The sequence below is a fragment of the Rhinoderma darwinii genome, chromosome 2 (genome assembly GCF_050947455.1).
Source record: "Rhinoderma darwinii isolate aRhiDar2 chromosome 2, aRhiDar2.hap1, whole genome shotgun sequence".
NCBI lineage: Eukaryota > Metazoa > Chordata > Amphibia > Anura > Rhinodermatidae > Rhinoderma > Rhinoderma darwinii.
The window spans coordinates 205,226,874-205,249,032 of record NC_134688.1 but is presented as its reverse complement, the minus strand read 5'-3'; positions in this window follow the sequence as shown (position 1 = coordinate 205,249,032).

Here is a 22,159-nt window from a genome sequence, read left to right as displayed (position 1 = left end):
ATGATATAGGAATATAGAATAGTTGCAACATCTCCCATTAAAATAAATTTGACTTTATGTATAAAGTATTTTCTATTTGGATAACAAGATCCTGGAGAAAATGTATTAATACTGGTGCCACGTGCAAGCAGTGCGCCAGTATCTCTCTCCTGTGCAGCGTGTGCCTGTATTTGTACGTGTCAGAAAAAGTATCACTGGGGCTTTACAAATTTGACGTTCAAATCATGATTTTCAATATAGGAGACACTGAAAAAACTGGCCAATTAATTTTTATTTTTTTTAAAACAATTGTTCTGATAATTTATGTGAATGATGAAGGACATAGCTAGATTACAATGGAAGCGTTATCATAATACTGCGACACTCAAGCCAGTAGTCACTCACTGATGAAATGAAGCAGTGAAAGGAGAAGGGACAGGTTTAGAAATCTACATTTCTTTTGCCATCTTAAAGGGAACCTGTCACCAGCATTTCACCTATTAAACCGACTATACCTGGTGGTAGTGGGTGAAAAATCATTTCTATATAACCTATAATTGTCTTCTTAGTCGGCTCTGTAGCTTTAGTATTTAGCTTTTTAGTGTTCCCACATCATATGCTAATGAGCAGAAAAGAGTCAGATCTTCATTTGAAAAGAGTCAAATCTTCGTTTGGAAACAGTCATATCTTCATTCCTCAAGTCTTTCCAAGTTTACTTCGCCTCCTTACTTTTGATTGACAGCTCCTCGCCTTCCCCCAGCACACAAAATCCTGCGCTTGTGCATTGATATCCTCTTTTGGTGTGTGCACACAAAGGGACACCGGATTATTACGATAAAAGGCGCAAAACGTTTGCAGACAGATATTTACAGTCGGAAGAGGAGTTTAGGAGCGGGGATAACGGCAATGAACTTTTTATAGCAGCGGCCAGTGAGGGATAAGTAAAGCTCAATAGGTGAAATGCTGGTGACAGGTTCCCTTTAAAATATAGCAAACCGTCAGATGTTTCATTTCCTAATCAGAACTAAAAACTATTCATTAATATTACTAAATTATTCCTGTTGACAGTAGTAGGAGGATTTATTCATTTTGTATTACCATAAGCTGACGTAAATTATTAGGAACACAATCGAATTAAAAGTTGGTGGCTGTGGTAAGATTATCCATCCAAAAGTCCAAAAAAGGAGAGAGAAAGAAATTGGCATACTGTACCTAGCTCAAATCCAAATGTCAGAAGTAACCATCATCCTTCAAATGAAAAAGAGAGAATCTGTCATGGAGGTAAATGCTGCAATAATCACGTAGGGTATGTCTCCATATTTTGTGAGCTTCTGCTAAGAATGGAGGCAGGTGTACAGAGCTTTAAGCACCAAATATGTTTAGACCATCTTTGTGAATGATGGCACCACTGTAAGGCTGGGTTCACACAGAGTTTTTTGCAGGCAGAAAATCTGCCTCGAAATTTTGTTTGGAATTTTGAGTCAGATTTTGCTCTGCCTGCACACCGATTTTCGTGGCGTTTTTCGCCCGCGGCCATTGAAATACGCTTTCTCTGCCTCCCATTGATGTCAATGAGAGGTCAGAGATGTAAACGCCCGAAGATAGGGCATGTCGCTTGTTTTTTCCGCGAGCCGGTTTCTTCGCTCGCGGGAAAAAAACACCTCCGCCTCCCATTGAAATCAATGGGAGGCATTTTCAGCCGTTCTTTGGCGCGTTTTCCGACACGGTTTACGGGCAAAACAACGTAACTGTACATTGTGCTGCTGATGCGGGCTCAGAGGCTGAGCCCGCATCATTGCCAGCGGGTGTCAGTTGTATATTACATGACCAGGACCGGAGCTAGCCTCTGATCTGGCCAATTAACCCCTTAGATGTAGCGCTCAAAAGCGAGCGCTGCATCTATAGGATTTACTAGCAGATCAGAACAACGCAACGATAATCGCGGGGTTCCGATGGCTGCTTTGGCAGACCGGAGGCCTAACAATGGCCTCCTGTCTGCCAAGTACGGAGGCGGGCCCTAAAAGGCTTCCGTGCCCAGAAACAAGATGGCACAGGCTCAGAAGCTGAGCCTGCAACATCAGCCACCGGTGATATCGTGCTTTAACGGCAAGGAATGGAGTTAGCTCCGATCCCGGCCATTAACCCCTTAGATGCCGCGATCAAAAGCTATTGCGGCATCTAAGAGTTTTGAAGCCGATCGACATGGCAACCGGGGGCCTAACAGTGGTCTCCTGGTCTGCCACGTATGTAAGCCCATTAGGCCCCACCCATACGTGGGTAGTGCAATGTATTAGAGTAAAGATCAGAGGTGCAGGCCTTAAAGTCCCCTAGTGGGACAAAACAAAAAGTTAACAAAAATGTTGAATAGAAGTGTAAAAATAGAAGTTTCAAGTGAATAAAAACAAACACTGCCTTTGTCCTATAATAAGTCTATCATAGGAAAAAAAATTAAAACGTTAAAAAAAGTACACATATTTGGTATCACCGCGTTCGTAACGACCCAAACTATAAACTGTAATGTTATTCTTCCTGCACAGTGAACACCGCAAAAAACGAATAAAAAACTATGCCAGAATCACTTTATTAGTCACCACCATTAAAACCCACCCCGCAAAAAAAAAAGCCCTTACATAGCTTTTTTTGATGAAAAATAAAAAAGTTATGGCTCTCATAATATCTTAACACAAAAAATTAAATATTTTAAAAAAAGTGATTTTATTGTGCAAACTCTGCAAAACATAAAAAAAACGATATACTTATGGTTATCGCTGTAAAAAAAAAAAAATATAAAAACAATGTCAGAATTGCTTGTTTTTGGTCACCTTGATTGGCAAAAATTGGAATCAAAAGTGATCGAAAAATCGCATATACCGCAAAATGGTCCAATGCAAGCTACAGATTGTCCCACAACAAATAAGCCCTCACACAGCTCTAGTGGAGAAAAAATAAAATAGTTCTGACTCTCAGAATATGGCAATGCAAAATGTGAAGTGTTCAAAAAGCGGATAAGATCGGGCACCATTTATCAGTGCGACACTGGTCATACATCTATGAATTATTAATTATTTACCACATTATTATACCCTCTTATTATGCCCTGATGTACTCTGCCCAGCCTACATATGCCCCCACATTATAAACTGAACTACCAGCAAAACCCCAAACAGAAAAACTACCAAGCAAAGTCTGCGCTCCAACAGCCAAATGGCGCTCCTTCCCTTCTGAGCCCTACAGCGTGCCCAAACATCCATTAACGTCCACATATATTGCATCGCCATACTCGGGAGAACCCGCTTAATATTTTATGAGGGATTTGTCTTCAGTCGCACAAACTGGGCACAACATTTTTGTGCACTAAAATGGCATTTCTAATAAAAAAACATGTGGGGTCAAAATGCACACTACACCCATTTAATATGCCCTACGGGGTGTAGTTTCCAAGATAGAGGTCACTACTTGGGGGTTTGTTTTACTATTTGACCTCAGAGCCCTGCAATTGTGGGGTAATGCTGTGAAAATACCAAAATAGACCTCAAATGCGCATAGTGATCTTCACTTCTGAGCCCTGTCATTTGTCCAGGCAAATGATAAATGCCTTGAGGGGTGTAGTTTCAAAAATGGGGTCACTTTTTGGGGGCTTCCACTGTACTCTGGTACCTCAGTGTTTTGCAAATGTGACATGGCGCCCAAAAATTAAATGAGCAAGATCTGCATTCCAAATAGCGCTTTGGTCTTTCTGAGGGCTGCCGTGCGTCCAAACAGCAGTTTATGACCACATGTGGGGTATTTCCATACTCGGGAGAAATTGCTTTACAAATGTTGGGGTGATTTTTCTCCTTTATCCCTTGTGGAAATAAAAAATGTAACATTTTAGTGTAAAAAAAAGTTTATGTTAATTTTCACGACCTTATCCACTAAATTCAGCAAAAAACCTGTGGAATCTAAATGCTCACTATACCCCTTGATAAATTCTTTGAGGGCTTTAGTTTCCAAAATGGGGTCAGTCTTGGGGGGTTTCCACTGTTTTGGTCCTTCAGGGGCTTTGCAAATGCGACATGACACCCAAAAACTATTGCAGCAAAACTTGAGCTTCAAAAGCCAAAGAGCACTCCTGTCTTTCTGAGCCCTGCCGTGTGTCCAAACAGCAGTTTATTACCACATATGGGGTATTGCCATTATCAAGAGAAATTGTTTTTCATATGTTGGGGTGCATTTTCTCCTTTATTCCTTGTAAAAATTTTACATTTCCACATTTTATCAGAAAAATATTTCATTTTCAATTTCTCTGCATAATTACACTAAATTCTACAAAAAATCAGTGGGGTCAAAATGCTCACTATACCCCTCAATAAATTCCTTCAGGGGTTTAGTTTCCCAAATTAGGTCACTTTTTGGGGTTTCCACTGATTTGGTCCCACAGGGCCTTTAAAAATGTGACATGACACATTCCAGCAAAATTTGAGCTCCAAAAGCCAAAGATTGCTCCTTCCCTTCTAAGCCCTGCCGTGGGTACGAACAGCAATTTATGTCCACATATGGGGTATTGCCATACTCAGGATGAAATTGCTTTACAAATATTGGGGTGCTTTTTTTCCTTTAGTCCTTATGAAAATGAAAAAATCTAAGCTAAATCTACATTTTATGGGAAATGTTGATTTTCATTTTTACGGTCTAATTCCAATTAATTCTGCATAACATCTGTGGGGTCAAAATGGCCACAATACCCCTAGATAAATTCAATAAGCGGTGTGGTTTCCAAAACGGGGTCACTTTTGGGGGGTTTCCTTTGTTTTGGTCCCTCAGGGGCTTTGCAAATTCGACATGGCATCGGAAAACATTCCAGCAAAATTTGAGCTCTAAAATCCCAATGGCGCTCCTTCCCTTCTGAGGACTGCCGTGTGTTCGAACATAAGTTAATGACCACATATGGGGTATTTCCGTAATCGGGAGAAATTGTTTTACAAATTTTGGGGTGTTTTTCTCCTTTATTCCTTGTAAAAATTAAAACATTGTATGTTTTATTGGAAAAATTTAGATTTTCATTTTTATGGCTTAATTCCCAAAAATTTAGCAAACAAAACGTGGGATCAAAATACTCACTATAGCCATAGATTAATTCCTTTGGGGTGTAGTTTCCTAAATTGTGTGTTTTTGTGGGTGTTTCCTTTGTTTTGTCACTACAAGACCTTTTCAAACGTGACATGTTGCCTAAAATATTTTCTAATAGAAAGGAGGCATGAAAATAGACTAGGTTCTCCTTTGCTTCTGATGCATGTGCTTCATTCCATTAGCACACTAGGACCACATGTGGGATATTTCTAAAAATGGCATAATCTGGACAATAAATATTGAGCTGCATTTCTCTGGTAAAATCTGTGTTACAGAAAAAAATTGTATTAAAAATGAATTTCGTCAAAAAAAATGAAATTTGTAAATTTCACCTCCACTTTGCATTAATTCCTGTGAATTGCCTAAAGGGTTAAGACACTCTCTGAATGCTGTTTTGAATACTTTAGGTGTGCAGTTTTTAAAATGGGGTGATTTATGTTGACTTTCTAAAATATAATGCCCTCAAAGCCACTTCGGAACTGAACTGGTCGCTAAAAATATAGCCTTTTGACATTTTCTTGAAAATGTGAGAAATTGCTGCTAATGTTCTAAGCCTTGTAATGTCCTAGTAAAATAAAAGGACGTTAAAAAAATGCGGCAAACATAAAGTAGGCATATGGGGAAGGTAAACTAGTAACTATTTTGTGTGGTATTACTATATGTCTTAGGGTATGCCCAGACGTGGCGGAGTTCTTCCGCCACTGTCCGCATCAATGCCGCACAGAATCTGCGTTGCAGATTCTGTTGCGGCTTTGCCTAAAATGGGCATTAAATTGATGCGGACTAGCCGTTGCGTATTGAGGGGAAGAGGGCTTCCCTTCTCCCTATCAGTGCAGGATAGAGAGAAGGGACAGCCCTTTCCCTAGTAAAAGTAAAAAGAAATTCATACTTACCCGGCCGTTGTCTTGGTGACGCGTCCCTCTTTCGCCATCCAGCCCGACCTCCCTGGATGATGCGGTAGTCCATGTGAACGCTGCAGCCTGTGATTGGCTGCAGCCATCACTTGGACTGAAACGTCATCCTGGGAGGCCGGACTGGAGGAAGAAGCAGGGAGTTCTCGGTAAGTATGAACTTCTATTTTTTTTAAAGGTTGATGTATATTGTGATCGGAAGTCACTGTCCAGGGTGCTGAAACCGTTACTGCCGATCGCTTAACTCTTTCAGCACCCTGGACAGTGACTATTTACTGACGTCGCCTACCAACGCTCCCGTAATTACAGGTGCACACACACGTAGTCACCCGTAATTACGGGTGCACACACGTAGTCACCCGTAATTACGGGTGCACACACGTAGTCACTCATAATTTACGGGAGCCCCATTGACTTCCTCAGTCTGGCTGTAGACCTAGAAATACATAGGTCCAGCCAGAATGAAGAAATCTCATGTTATTAAAACCAATACGCTCCGCAGAACACATAACATCTGCGGACTTCATTGCGGAATTTTGACTCTCCATTGAAGTCAATGGAGAAATTCTGCAATGAGTCCGCACCAAGTCCGCTACACGTCCTCAACAGTCAGTGTATGCTGCGGACACCAAATTCCGCACCACAGCCTATGCTACGCAGCGGAATTGTCCGCAACGTGTAAACGAACCCAACCACAAAGCTGTGGAAGGCAATGGAGAAACGTGTATGCTGCGGATTTCCGCAGTGGACTGTGCGCAGCGGAATTCCAGAGCAATTCTGCCACGTCTGGTCATGCCCTTACAAGCAGATAAATTCAAATTTTGAAAAATTCAAATTTTTCAAATTTTTCTCAAAATTTTGGTATTTTTTACAAATAAATATTGAATTTAGCAATACAATTTTTACACTATAATAAAGTACAATATGTCACGGGAAAACAATCTCAGAATCGTTTGGATAAGTAAAAGCATTCACACGTTATTACCACATAAAGTGACAAATGTCAGATTGAAAAAAATAGGCTGTGTCCACAAGGTCAAAACTGGCTGTGTCTTCAAGGGGTTAAATGTGGCACATATTTATGGCTATATCTCAGTATTATTGCTTTGCATTGGTTTAAACATATTAAAGGTTATATGCACCTCTTGATCAAATGCCTCACCAAATACAGATTATAATTTTTAATGGGAAAATATGGGCCAGCATTTTTTTGTATTAAAAAACCAGCATAAAATAAAAGTAAGGTACTAACCTGATTATGCCACCTCATAATTCTGCTCACGCTCGCCTGTCTAAATGCAGATGGCCACTGAGCCATGTGGCCACATGGTAATGTAACATAACCATGTGGATGTGACATCACAAGGAAGACACCTCACACCATGGACAATAATTTAAAGCAAACCCTCCAGTCCAAAAAAACGTGACTATACATTGAAAATGCCAACTTACCAAGTTGCCCCTTTCCTAAATGATGTGGCCTCTGTTCCTGCATTCTATGTCCTCGTTTTCTGCTCTCCAAGATGACTGCCATAGTCTCAGACTTTGGTATGGAGATCTTCTTTGGAAGTCCTAGACACACCCCCACCCGTTTCACTGCTATCCCATGGAGCAGCGCTGATGACGTTTGCACCTGTGTTGGCGCTACGTCCCGCAGCGCCTATTCCATCAGCACTAGTCAATCTGATGCCAATAAAGGCGGTGGGGACATGTCTCAGACTTCCAAAGAACCTCTCCACAGCAAATACTTAGACTATGGCGGCTAGCTTGATGAGCGGAAAATCAGGAGACGAAATGCAGGAATAAAGACCGGATCATTCACAAGCGGCACAGCAGATTATTTGATTATACATTTGCAATTTATAGTAAAAACAAAAATTACTTTAACTCCTATAGTAGTTTTTTTGTGTATTCTTTTTAACATTATTTTATATTTTGGCTGAATTTATGATTGTATACAGTTAGGACCAGATTTATTTGGACAGTGACACAAGTTTTGTCATTTTAGCTGTTTACCAAAACATATTGAATATACAGTTATATAATCAATATGGCCTTAAAGTGCAGACTCCCAGCTTTAATTTGAGGGTATTCAGATCCTAATTTGAGGAAGGGTTTAGGAATTGCAGCTCTTTAACCCTTTCAAGACCGAGCTCATTTTGACCTTCATGTGTCAATTTATGTGTTAATGACTCTGGAATGCTTTTGCCTATCCAAGCGATTCTGAGATTGTTTTCTCATGACATATTGTACTTTATGTTAGTGGAAAAATTTGATCAATAAATTCATTGCTTATTTGTGAAAAACAACAACATTTAGAGAAAATTTGCAAAAATTATGATTTTTCTCATTTTAAATGTATTTGCTTGTAAAACAGATAGTAATACCACACAAAATAGTTACTATTTTACATATTCCATATGTCTACTTTATATTTGCATTGTTTTTTGAAAAATTATTTTATTTTTCTAGGACGTTACACGTCTTAGAACTTTAGCAGCAATTTCTCACATTTTCAAGAAAATTTCAAAAGGCTATTTTTACAGGGGCCAGTTCAGTTCTGAAGTGGCTTTGAGGGCCTTATGTACTAGATAGACCGCATAAATCACCCCATATTAAAAACTGCACCCCTCAAAGTATTCAAAACAGCATTCAGAAAGTTTCTTAACCCTTTAGGCGCTTCACAGGAATTAAAGCAAAGTACAGGTGAAATTTACAAATTTTATTTTTTTTGCTGAAATTCATTTGTAATAAAAAAAATTCTGTAACACAGAAGGTTTTACCTGAGAAATGCAACTCAATATTTATTGCCCAGATTCTGCAGTTTTTAGAAATATCCCACATGTGGCCCTAGTGCGCTAATTTACTGAAACACCGGCCTCAGAAGCAAAGGAGCACCTAGTGGATTTTGGGGCCTCCTTTTTTTAGAATATATTTTAGGCACCATGTCAGGTTTGAAGAGGTCTTGTGGTGCCAAAACAGTGGAAATCCCCCAAAAGTGAGATGGTTTTGGAAAAACTACACACCTCAAGGAATTTATCTAGGGGTATAGTTAGCATCGTGACCCCACAGGTCTTTTGCTATATTTATTGGAGTATGGCTTTTGGAGCGCAGATTTTGCTTGGTAACTGTTCTGTTTGGGGTTTTGCTGGTATTTCAATTTATAATGTGGGGGTATATGTAACCTGTGCAGAGAACATCAGGACATAATAAGAGGGTATAATAATGGGGTACATAAATAATAATCCGCAGATATGTGGCCGGTGTCGCAATGATAAATGGTCGCCCGATCTCATCTGCTTTTGGAACACTCTGCACATTTTGCATCGCCATATTCTGAGAGACAGAACTTTTTTATTTTTTCTCCAACGGAACCGTGTGAGGGCTTATTTGTTTGCGAGACAATCTGTACTTTTCATTGGTACCATTTTAGGGTACATGTGATTTTTTTTAATCACTTTTTATTAGATTTTTTTGGCAAGCAAAGTGACAAAGAAACATAAATTCTGACAATGTTTTTTGTATTTTTTTTTTACAGTGTTCACCGTGCGGTATAAATGACATTTTACTTTATTCTGCGGGTCGGTACGATTACGGCGATACCATATGTATATAGGTTTTTTATGTTTTGTGGCGATTGCGCAATAAAATCACTTTTCTATAAAATTATTTTTTTTTTGTGTCACCATATTCTGAGAGCCATAATTTTTTATTTTTCTGTCAAAAAAGCGGTGTAAGGGCTTGTTTTTTGCGGGATGGGTTGTAGTTTTTTTATTGGTATTATTTTGGGGTACATGCGACTTTTTGATCACTTTTTATTCTATATTTTGGGAGGGTTGATGACCAAAAAATAGTGATTCTGACATTGTTTTTTAATTATTTTTTTAGCGGTGTTCACCGTGCGGGAAAAATAATATTATAGTTTTATAGTTTGGGTCGTTATTAACGCGGTGATACCAAATATGTGTACTTTTTTAACATTTTCATTTTTTTCCTATAATAAAAGACTCATTATAGGAAAAAAAGCATTTTTTGTTTTTGTAACTTTTATAACTTGTTTTTACACTTTTATAAAACATTTTTATTACTTTATTTTTTACTTTTTACTTGAAGACTGGCAGCACTGATCGCTGCTATAATACATTACACTACCTACTAGGTAGTGTAGCGTATTATATACTGTCAGTGTGACGCTGAGAGTCACACTGACAGGAAGCTTATGAGGACCTGCCTCCGGCTGGTTCTCATAGGCTGCCTTGCATGGCAGACCCGGGGGCCGTTGTATGGCCCCCGGTTCTGCCTTATAACCGACTGCAGCACCCGCTATCGGTCCCCGGTAAAGTTTGTTATAGCAACAAACTTTCCAGTTCGTTGGTACAACACACTTTCCCTGCGATCACATGACTGGGACCTGAACTAATCAGGTCCCGATCATATCTCCGGGACCAGAGGCAGGTGATAACAGCGCGATCCGGGTGTCAGCGCTACTCTGAGACACCCGGATCGTGCTTTTAACACCCACCGTGAATTCACGTCGGCACTGCACAGAGCCCAGCAAGTGCCGACGTGAATATACAGTGGGCGGTCGGGAAGCGGTTAATATGTAGCTGCCTCTTTTTCAAGGGAATAAAGGTAATTGGACAATTATCTCAAAAGCCTTTTAATGGGCTGCATGGGCTATTCCTTCGTTAATTCATAATCAATTAAGCAGGTAAAATGTCTGGAGTTGATTCCAGGTGTGACTGTAAAGGATCTGCCAGGCACAGCTTCGGGGTTAACTCCCAGAACTAATCAGTCAGCACCTGAGAATACATCCCTGAGACTGACTCCTGCTTCCACCATTCAGGCTGGCAGGCTTAGGAGTGGGAGAGCCTATCGTAACCTGGCCAGACTCAGCTAGCTCCCGCCCTCGGTCTATTTAAGCCTGCACTTCCTGTCCCTCGGTGCTTGTGATTCTTTCCTGGTGGCTTCCTGGCCCAGCTACAGCTCCTGCTATTTTTGATCCTGCTCCATACAGACCCTGGCTTACCTACCGACTACTCTTCTGCTTTTCGTTTTGTACCTCGCACACTCCTGGCTTGACTCGGCTCGTTCACCACTTTGGTTGCTCACGGTGTTGCCGTGGGCAACGGCCCCTTTTCCTTGCTTGTGTTCCTTTGTATGTTTGTTGTGTTTGTCGTGCACTTACTGAGCGTAGGGACCGCCGCCCAGTTGTACCCCGTCGCCTAGGGCGGGTCGTTGCAAGTAGGCAGGGACAGAGTGGCGGGTAGATTAGGGCTCACTTGTCCGTCTCCCTACCCCCTGCCATTACATAATCACAAGCCCCGAGGGACAGGAAGTGCAGGCTTAAATAGACCGAGGGCGGGAGCTAGCTGAGTCTGGCCAGGTTACGATAGGCTCTCCCACTCCTAAGCCTGCCAGCCTGAATGGTGGAAGCAGGAGTCAGTCTCAGGGATGTATTCTCAGGTGCTGACTGATTAGTTCTGGGAGTTAACCCCGAAGCTGTGCCTGGCAGATCCTTTACAGTGGCATTTGTATTTGGAAGCTGTTGCTGTGAACCCACAACATGAGATCAAAGGAGCTCTCAAAACAAGTGAGACAGACCATCGTCAGGCTGAAAAAAATTAAGAAATCCGTCAAAGAGATAGCACAAATGTTAAGAGTGGCCAAATCAACAGTTTGGTACATTCTTGAAAAAAAAGAACGCACTGGTGATCTCGTGAAATCCAAAAGGCCTGGACGTCCACGGAAGACAACAGTGGTGGATGATCGCAGAATCCTTTCCATGGTGGAGAAAAACCCCTTCACAATATCTACCCAAGTGAAGAACTCTCTCCAGGAAATAGGTGCATCAGTATCTAAGTCTACCATAAGGAGAAGGCTTCATGAGAGCAAATACCCCTGTGCAAACCATTAATCAGCCTCAAAAATAGAAAGGCCAGATTAGACTTTGCCAAACAACATCTAAAGTAGCCGGCCCAATTCTGGAACAGCATTCTTTGGACAGATGAAATTAAGATCAACCTGTACCAGAATGATGGGAGGAAGAATGTATGAAGAAGGCTTGGAACGGCTCATGATCCAAAGCACACCACATCCTCTGTAAAACATGGTGGAGGCAGTGTGATGGCATGGGCATGCATGGCTGCCAAAGGCACTGGGTCACTAGTGTTTATTGATGATGTGACTAAAGACAGAAGCAGCCGGATGAATTCTGAAATTTTCAGGGATATACTTTCTGCTCAGATTCAACCAAATGCAGCAAGGTTGATTGGACGTCGCTTCACAGTACAGATGGACAATGACCCAAAACATACTGTAAAAGCAACCCAGGAGTTTTTTTAAGGCAAAGAAGTGGAATATTCTGCAATAGCCAAGTCAATCACCAGATCTCAACCCAATTGAGGATGCATTTCACTTGCTTAACCCCTTCCTGCTTTGGCCACTTTTGACCTTCCTGACAGAGCCTCATTATTCCAATCTGACATGTTTCAATTTATGTGGTAATAACTTCGGAATGCTTTCACCTATCTAAGCGATTCTGAGATTGTGATCTTGTGACACCTTGGACTTTATGTTACTGGCAAAATTTGCTTGATTCATTCAGTATTTAATTGTGAAAAACACCAAAATTGAGTGAAAAATTGCAAAAATTTGGATTTTTCTAAATTTAAATGTATCTGCTTGTAAGACAGGCAGTTATACCAAGCAAATAGTTGCTAATTAACATCCCCCATATGTCTACTTTAGATTGGCATAGATTTTTGAATATCGTTTTATTTTTAGAACTTAGAACTTTAACTGCAATTTCTCACATTTTCAAGAAAATTTCAAAAGGCTATTTTTACAGGGGCCAGTTCAGTTGTGAAGTGGCTTTGAGGGCTTTATATATTAGAAACCCCCAATAAGTCACCCCATTTTAAAAACTTCACCCCTCAAAGTATTAAAAACAGCAATTATAAAGTTTCTTAAGCCTTTAGACGTTTCACAGGAATTAAAACAATGTAGAGGTGAAATTTACAAATTTCCCTTTTTTTGCCGAAATTCATATTTAATCCATTTTTTTTGTAACACAGAAGGTTTTAACAGAGAAATGCAACTCAATATTTATTGCGCAGATTCTGCAGTTTTTAGAAATATCCCACATGTGGCCCTAGTGTGCTAATGGACTGAAGCAAAGGAGTGCCTAGTGGATTATGGGGCCTCCTTTTTATTAGAAAATATTTTAGGCACCATGTCAGGTTTGATAGTGAGCAATTTGACCCCACAGGTTTATTGCAGAAATTATTGGCAGTAGGCCGTGATAATTAAAATCTACATTCTTTCAAAGAAAATGTAGGTTTAGGTAATTTTTTCTCGTTTCCACAAGAACTAAAGGACAAAAAGCACCGCAATAATTGTAAAGCAATTTCTCCCGAGTAAAACAATGCTTCACATGTGGTCCTAAATGGCTGTTTGGACACACGGCAGGGCTTAGAAGGGAAAGAGCGCCATTTGGCGTTTGGAGCTCAAATTTAACAGGAATGGTTGGTGGAGGCAAGGTCGCATTTGCAAAGCCCCCGAAAAGGACAAAACAGTGGAAACCTCCCATAAGTTAACCCGTTTTGGAAACTACATCCCTTGAGGAATTCATCTAGGGGTGTAGTGAGCATTTTGACCCCACAGATGTTTCATAGATTTAACCCCTTCCCGACCACCCCTGCCTTTTGATGGCAGGCGGTGCAGGTGCTTAGTCTGCAGCGACGTCTTTTGGCGTCGCTGTAGATCAGGCTGATGAGCACTCGTGTGAGCGCTCATCCTCTAAGCAGGAGCTGTAACTAACGGCTCCTGATCCTAGAGAAGCCTCCTGAATACAGCTGGGGTCGGAAAACATTCGGACCCCAGATGTTTAACCCTTTGATTGCCGTGACCGTGGCATGATCAAAGGGAATTCCCCTCTTTGATCGCATCACCGGGATTCCGGTGATGCACTCAAACACCGGGGAATCCCTCTGCTGTCAGCGCTGGGGACCTACAAAGGACCCCAGGGCTCTCTGTTCCGTTTGCCTGATGTTCTGGCACACTACGTGCTGCCTGATCAGCAGCCTGTGTCATAGTGACACAGTGTAATGTATTAGCATACAGGAGTATGCTAATACATTACAAGTAAAAAAACAAAAGTTAGAAATAAAGTTATCCCTTAATGGGATTAAAAAAAACGAACAAAAAACTAAATAAATAAATAAAAAAAGTCCCAAAAAAAGTAATTATTTTGCATAAAATACATTTTATTGCCCCTACACTAAATAAAAACAAAAAACCTACAAATATTAGGTATCTACACTACTGTAATAACCTGAAGAATTAATCTAACTGGTTATTTAGCATGGAACATGAACGGGATAAAAAATAAATAAGAAAAACTATGACGAGAATCGCTTTTTCCTATATTCACGCTGTAAAAAACTGCGGGGAAATAAAGTACTACTTCTCTTGCATAAAACAAGACCTCATACAGCCCCGTCAATGATAAAATAAAAAAGTTAAAGCTGCTGAAAGGCAGAGAGGCAAAAACATTTAGCTGGTCATTAAGGTCCTTTCAGGCCCGGTCATTAAGGGGTTAATTAGGATTGGGTAGTGAAAATAAAATCAATCCTTTTTCTTCAATAAGACGTAGCTTTAGCTCAAAATTCTTCATTTTCTCAACAAATAAAGGAAAAAAAGAACCACAATGTTTGTAAAGCAATTCCTCCTGAGTACGGCAATACCCCATATGTGGTCATAAACTGCTGTTTGGGCACACAGTAGGGCTCAGAAGGTAAGGAACGCCATATGGCTTTTGGAGTACAGATTTTGCTGGATTCATTTCTGGTTGCTATGTCGCATTTGCAAAGACCCCGTGGGACCAAAACAGTGGAAACCCCCCACAAGTGACCCCATTTTGGAAACTACAACACTCAAGGTATTCACCCATGGGTGTAGCGAGCATGTTAACCTCACAAGTGTTTTGCAGAAATTAGTGTGAACTCGGTGTTGCAGAGTGAAAATGTTTTGTTTTTTCCATAGATATACTAATATGTGGTGCCCAGCTTGTACCACCACAACAAGACAGCTCACTGATTATTATGCTGTCTTTCCCGGTTTTAGAATCATCCACCATGTGGCCCTAATCTTTTGCCTGGACTATCGACAGGGCTCAGGAGTGACAGAGTACCATTCTAAATTGAGGTCCAATTTGGCGACTTACAAAGTATTGGTTCACAATTGCAGAGCCTCTGATGTTAAATAATAAAAGAAACCCCTGAGAAGTGACCCAATTTTGGAAACTACACCCCTCAAGGCATTTATTAAGGGGTGTAGTGAGCATTTTCACCCCACAGGTCTTTTCCATAAATGATTGCGCTGCGTATGGTGCAAAGTAAAATTAAAATGTTTCCCTAGATATGTCATTTCAGTGGGAAATATGTAGTGCCCAGCTTGTGCCACTGGAGACACACACCCCAAAAATTGTTAAAAGGGGTTCTCCCGGTTATGGCGATGCTATATATGTGGAAGTAAACTGCTGTTTGGGCACACTGTAGGGCTCAGAAGTGAAGGAGTGTCATGTGGCTTTTGGAGCATGGATTTTGCTTGGTAGTAGTTTTGTTTGGTGTTTTACTGGTATTTCAGTTTATAATGTGGGGACATGTGAGCTGGGCAGAGTACATCAGGGGCATAGTCAGGTGGCATAATAATGGGGTAAACAATCAAATAATCCATAGATATGTGTTACGCTGTGAAGTAAGCCTTTATGTGCAGGCCAGTGTTACACTGATAAATGTCCTTGCTTATCCCCCTTTTGGTCCACAATCCGCACCTTTCCAGTTTGGGGAATTTAGCTGGGAAATGTTGTCCTGGTATAATACGGGTGCCCTTGCTTCCAGCAGATATCTTTGGGCCCTACCCTTCCTTGTTCCCTAATTTTAGGGCCTTGATAAATCACCACTTGAAACAGAAGAAATGTTCCCCTCGGGCCTGCACAACTGCATATTTTTCTTTCCTGACTTATTGGAGCCTGAACTTATTTTATTTTTTCATAGACATAGTGGTATGAGGACTGTTTTTTTGCGGGATGGGCTGTAGTTATTATTGGTACCATTTTGGGGTACATACGACTTTTTGATTACTTGTTATGCTTTTTTATGGGAGGCAAGGTGATAAAAAAACAGCAATTCTCGCATAGTTACTTAGGTTTTTTTTAGATAAGAAACAGAAAACACGGCGCCACATAGTGCAGGTTACCCAGACGTGATGTAGTGTAAAATACAGATACTACTTACCTGGTATAGGATGATAACAGGCAATAAGTATTTAAATGCTGCTGCTGCCAGGACTCAAAACCGGTGTTCCAAGGAAAACCGCAGAAAGTGTGCTGGGTATGCAAGAAAAAAGGAGTCTCCAAGGGCGCTGCTGCACTTCAGTTTAACGCATCAATACATAAGTAATGATAAGTCACGTATGACAGAGAATAATATAAGGTTTATTAAACAATAAGGCTACGCGTTTCAATGCCGCACTGGCATCTTCATTAGGCCATGGAAAAGCATACAAACTACACTGCTTAAATGCAAACGTATCATTAGAAAAACCCGCCAATGTGACCGGGGTCAGAGTGCTCCAATGACGTCATAGGTCAAGGTTTGAACTTAAAATATAAATGTAAGCAAAAACGATAAATAGTTATACATATAAAAGAAAGAACAATAGTACCTTACAATGGTAGAGAAAAGAGCATAGAATATTAGCTAAAAATTACGTATTGATGTAATGGACCTCATTAAAACACTAACGCGGCATACAAATCATCCAAAAGGATGCTAGATACTGAAACATCCGTTAGGAAGCCAGAATAGCATCCAACTGGATGTTAAGAGAACCAAAAATCCAGCTGGATGCATGAATTGTGCAAGACATCCATTTGGATGCTAAAAGTGACAGCATCCATTTAGATGCATAAAGGACATCCATTTGGACTCTAAGAGCTAATATTCTATGCTCTTTTCTCTAGCATTTATCTCCTGTCACACGGAGCTATGGATGGGGACGACGGGTCGTTACTCCGATCGCTCATCCCCATACATTACTATCGTGTCGGCAGCAGCGCATCTCACTGTTTACACAGGGAGATGTGCTGCCGACAACGATAATATTTTACTTTTTTAAAACTATATGTTCAACAGGCGATCGAGCATTTGCTCGTTTATCTGCTGATCGTTGCCCTGTTTACACAAATACAAGATAGTCACTGGTCGGTGGTACTTGGATGGCAGGCTGGTGCCGAATAACTGAAAGCTGGCTTGTGCTGGATTATCGGAAGCAGAACTGGTCTCGGACACTGGATGCAGATACAGGATTTGACACCGGACTTGACACGGACACGGATACTGACGTAGTCACAGACACTGGATTTGACACGGACACCGAACACGGATACTGAAGTCGTCACAGACACTGGATACAGGAACAGACTACAGAACCTTTGCAGACTAACACAAGGTCAGCAACAATATTGCCCAGGCCCTTGGGAGATGGAGGAGGTGCCTTAAATAGTCCTGGGACACAGCAGGGGTTATTGGGTAACTTTTAGAATTTTGCGTTCACCGGTTCTTTAATAGGCAGCCAGAGCACGCCTGCACACTAGGGATCCGGCGGCCGTGAGCCACAGAAAACGGGAAGCGCAGAGAGAGGCACGAGACTCGGCAGGGACTGCTGCCAGATGCGGGGTCCGCCGCCGGCGTTACACTCAACACATAAATATAGCACCAGGAGCAAGCTCAGTACATAAATACAGCACCAGCACAAATTTAGCTCAGTACGGAGATCATCTCCAAATTTAGTGCAACCCCTGTTGCATGCTTTGGTACGGCATAAATCTACAGCTCCCAGCATTTCCGGAATAATGGTAAGGATATGCTAGGAGTTGCTGTTTGACAAAAAAAAATCATACCACCCATCATTTCGATCCAGATCATACAGTGACTACAGTACTGATTAGAAGCAGAATAAACATTTACATTGAGTGACTCACAGGTGACGTCTTCTCAGATTCTAGTCATACTTTTTCTCTTTTCTTCTCCATCCGTCCAGTCCTCTATGATTTCTCCCGGCCATGGCCCATTTCTGCAGTTTGCCACTCAGATATCTTCAGCTTTTCACTTTTCAAACATTTCTGTACCTATAAACGAAGATAAAATTCTCATGGTGCCACACACTAAGCCCCTAAATATAATAGCACCATACACTGCACCTCTAAATATAATAGCACCATACACTGTGTCCCTGATTATAGTAGCACCATACACTGTCCCACAAACACAGTGCCCCCTGTAAATTGTGTCCCCCATAAAGCCCCGTGTAGATAGTGCCCCTTATAGAGCCCCCTGTAGACAGTGCCCGCACACAGCTTCTTGTACAAAGTGCCCCACATAGAGCCCCCTGTAGACAGTGCCTCCATATATAGTGCACCCTATAGAGCCCCCTGTAGATACTGCTCCCCATAGAGCCCCCTGTAGATAGTGCCCCCTTGATAGTACCCTACACTGATACCCTGTACATAGTGCCTCACATACCTTCCCCTGTAGATAGTGCCCCCCCCTGTAGATAGTCACTCACATGGTTAACTGCAAAAAAATTTTTACATACTCACCTGATGCCGTTCCTGCACCGTCCTCTAGCAGGCCTGGTGTCCTCTGACCAAGTCTGCTGGAGATGAATGACGCAAGCGGCGCGATGATGTAATCGCGCGGCTTGCATCATTGAAAGGCGCTGAATGGCAGGGCAAGAAACTAATGTTCTTTGCCCTGCCAGCGCAAAGTTATCCATGTAATTGTATCTGCATCCTATAGACGCAGATACTATTATAATGCAGGAGGGTGTGGCAGAGTTTTGTTTCAGTGGCGCTGCAGCCCCCTCAGAGAGGCAGCAGGCTGCCTCCTGAGGCAAGACGCTGACCTCTCCTCATGGATGGTGCGGCCCTGGGTATGCCTTCAATTCAACGCAGAGGTATACAGAGGTTTCATACAGAATCTAAAAATATATTGTGCAATGCTTTATCGGATGCTGTGTTAAAGAGAGAACCCCCACCCCCAGAAGCATTGCTTCTCGGGACAAATATCTCTGTAATACATCACTGTAGGGATTAAAATTACTACGAATATGTAGTTTAGAGCTGTTGGGGCTCCATTTGCCTCCGTACAGGCTCGGTGCAGCTGTTTGTATGAGGCATAAATGTAATGTAAATAATTACCTAACATTTTCTTTGTGTTCCCTAAATATTAATGCTTTTTTTTGCCAAGCAATATAAAAAAAGATATTTGATACATAAATTGTTTTTGCCAGTAATGACTCCAAGTATTGTTATTGTTTTCTCATCGGGGGGAGATTTTGTTTCTAAAAGTGGAAAAAGAGCAGTTACATTCCAGCAAGTGATCATTATTATTGTTAGTTATAATTGATAGCATTTATTTTGTTTAAATATTAGAAAATTCTTTTACATTTGCGGTGATATTTTAAATATTAATTTCCCGTAATTAGTGGTAATATTGTCCCCAAAGTTATCTTTATTTTCTATCAATCCACAAAATCTGTATATAAAAATAAAGTAGCCAATATATGAAATAAATAAAGTATATATAATATAGTCATTATTGTCCATTTTGTTTACGGCTGCTCGTAAACGTAGCAGAAGTGTTCCAGTAGTGTGACGTGTAGCCAAGAACCACAGACTGCCATGGTTTTGCAATGTGGTTTTTGCATCCACGACAGGTGAAGCCCATTGAAACTACCGGCACACTGCCACTATGTGTACGGACAACCTGTTCACACGGCGGAATTTTTCCCAAAATTCTGCCTCCCATTAATTTCAATGGGAGTCAGACGCTTCTTTTTCCCACCAGCTGATTTTTTCAGCTAGCGGGAAAGAGAAGCGTCATGTCCGATCTTTTTGAAGGATTTTGCTCAAACCTCCCGTTGAAGTCAATGGGAGGAGGAATCTTTCTGCCGATGACAGGAATAATTCTACTGCAGATTTTGTGGCTGGATCCGCCAAGCAAAATCCACCGTGTAAACTGACCATTAAAGTATCAAAGAGAATTTATTCATTCACACCTTTTGGGTAAGTTCAGAGAGGGCAGATACACTGCGTAAAGGAACACAGCGTATCCACAGAGAAGTGCGTCTGAAATACCGCACTGAAATGTGGTGTAGTTTTTCCATCGCAATGTCCACTTTGAAAAACAGAAGCGGAAAGAAAAAACCGCCCATACATACACACTGACATCCTGCAGACAGGCCTCCTGGGATGACGTTACATCCCATATTACCGCTGCAGCCTGTGATTAGCTGCAGCGGTCACCAGGAATAAAATGTTATCCCAGGAGTCTGTGAGATTTTTAATTCTGAGTTGCAACTTTTGTAGAGGAATCACAGCTTTTCCGGCGCAAAAATCACAACAATCTGTTGTTTGTTGCGGGTTTTATCTCCCTATTGAATTCAATTGGGATAACCCACAAGAAAAAAACAGCAATTACACAAATACAATTGACAGCCTGCGAATAAAAAGCACATCGCAGGTCAATTTCTGAGCGTTTTTTATGCTTATAATTTACAGTGTGTGAATGAGATTTGTTCAAATCTCATCAACTTTGCTGCTACTGTATTATGTTGTACATTTTCTGCAACTAAATATGTTGCGGAAAATCAGCAGTATTGAGCCCAGCCTTAGGGGAAATTCACACGGACGTGTGCATTTTGCGTGTGCAAAAAATGCAGCGTTTTGCGCGCTTTGCTGTTCCATGTGGCATCAGTGTTTGGTGCGTGGCTGTGTGATTTACACGCATATGGCATCCTTATGACACGCGGTTTCGATGCTTAGAAACTGCAATGAATGTGGTGCTTTTTATTCCCCTTCATTTATTTAACAACTGTAGCGCGAATCACGCGCGACACACGGAAGTGCTTCAATGGGTGTGTGATGCGCGAAAAACGCTCAAGTATAGGACATGTCGTGAGTTTTACGCAGCGGACACACGCTGCGTGAAAATCACGGAATGTCTCAACGGCCCCATTGACTTACATAGGTCCGTGCGACGAGCGTGATTTTCACGTGCGTATCACGGACGTTAAACACGTTCGTGTAAATAAGGCCTTAAGGAAAAAGCTTCATGTGGAGGTTGTAGTTCAACCAGAAACTAAATCCTAAATCTCCGATCCTTCTTTTCCTCGGCATCTGCTGTAAAGGGAGTGTTGTAACATCCCATACACATTAGATAGTCAGTTGGTCCAACTGAAATCAATGGGTACGGCCAACTGTCATCTAATGAGTATTCTTAGCATGCCAAGGCATTGCATTCACCCAAAAGACCTTTATGACAACGTAGTATTAGCAGAACCTGCATTTATTTAATATGTTGGCTGATTCACACACAATACCATCAGCACCAGATTGGTCATCTCCACTTCTCAGAATCTTTGAGAAAATGCTTGCTCACAACAGCCCTTGGTATAGTTTCAAAGTTTTTTTTTATTAAGATAGGACAAAATATCCTCATAATATACATTTAGACATACAGGTCTCCACACAGGGGGCAATAAAGATAATAAGAAAAATTATACGGTCTGCTTTTTCATTTTGTATAAAACAATAGATATTCATACATAAGAAAATAAACTAAGAAAACATTGCTGCATGGTATACCATCATATCTTGTGAGGTATACATGGGCGGATTATAATCTAGGCAAGTGCCCAGGATCCGAGGCTGAAAGGGGGCCCAGTGCACCCCGGTTCTCCAGTACCAGCTGTTAAAATTACCGGGGTGAAGCGGGATCTCTCACCAAATTGTATCCACGTCCTTAGGACGCATATACAATTGCTTAGTTTAGCACTGGCGAGACACGGAAGTGGGAACTATTCGATCCCTTCCTCACCATTCGGCCCTTTACTAATGATGCAGTCGGCGCGAAGATGTCATCACGTCGACTGCGCCGTTACGCTGAATGGCTCTGCCTGGTCTCTGACCAGTCCTGCGTTGCTGAAGAACAGCCCGGGAATGGGGACAGGTGAGTATTTGTTTTTTGTTCTGTGGGCAGCGTTGGGGGCAATATCTAAAGGGGGCGCTATCTACAGGGGGCAATATCTACACT